A 1,051-nucleotide genomic window follows, 5' to 3' on the forward strand; every position below is an offset into this window, starting at 1 on the left:
GTACTTATTTTAAAAAATCCTAAGCAGAGAAAAGCTACTATACAAAGTAAGATTAGTAAGATCTCAGACACATTCATAGACAGGCACCCACATTCAAAAGTATCTGTCATTTATCCACATTCAAATGCACAATTGTTTGTGCTTTTGTTCTTGTTTTTTTCAATTAATTATGGAGAGAATAGTTTGTGTAATATAAGAATAATTTGTGGACAAGAAGTACTAACAAGAAGGATTGATAAAGTGGGATATCTGTGACCTTCACTTCAGTCCTGTGGGCTGGGTATGTTCCCTGTTGTCATGGGGTTGAGAAAAGGTAAATATCTTAAGATTTCTTCCATAGAGATGATATGATACATGACACACAGCAAAAATGAGGTTTCTGATGCTGCCTGCTCAGAGTCTTCTCTTTTTCATATCTTCATATTCTTAGATGCATGTTGCAATCAAAAACTGCTGAATTAATTAGAATTTATGCAGCAAAAGAGATGTCATCCATTCTTTAAGTTTTTCCATCTAAATCTTTATTTACTAACCCTATTATTTGGTAGTCTAATTTTCTCTCGCTTCCTTATTTATATGTACATATATATGCGCACCTTTGTAAATTTATATATATTTATTTAAATATGTAAATATATTTAAATTGTATAGATCTATTTTATAAAAGAACATATATTTATATTTTAAATTTACATATATTATATATGTGCATATATATTTATATATATTTTGTATCTTATACTTATATTTTAAATTTATATATACACACACATACTATAAGTGTATAGTGTGATGTACACATACATATACATACACACATATGTAGAATGTGTGTGTAGACAAGTGTTTATGTGTCTTTAGCAGCAGGTTTCGTCAAATAGTACACGGAAGCTGCCAGGCCTAATAGTGTCTAGTCCCATATCCATCACAGCATCATTTTTACCACATTTCAGATTTTATCACTTGTAGAATTTTGTTTTCATAAGAAAGTATAGAACTGTGACAAAGAACAATGGTATTGAAAATTGCTAAGAGACTATGAAAGTCTCAC

The sequence above is a fragment of the Otolemur garnettii genome, unplaced genomic scaffold (genome assembly GCF_000181295.1).
Source record: "Otolemur garnettii isolate 467f Iridium unplaced genomic scaffold, OtoGar3 scaffold00246, whole genome shotgun sequence".
In the NCBI taxonomy this organism is placed as follows: Eukaryota; Metazoa; Chordata; class Mammalia; order Primates; family Galagidae; genus Otolemur; species Otolemur garnettii.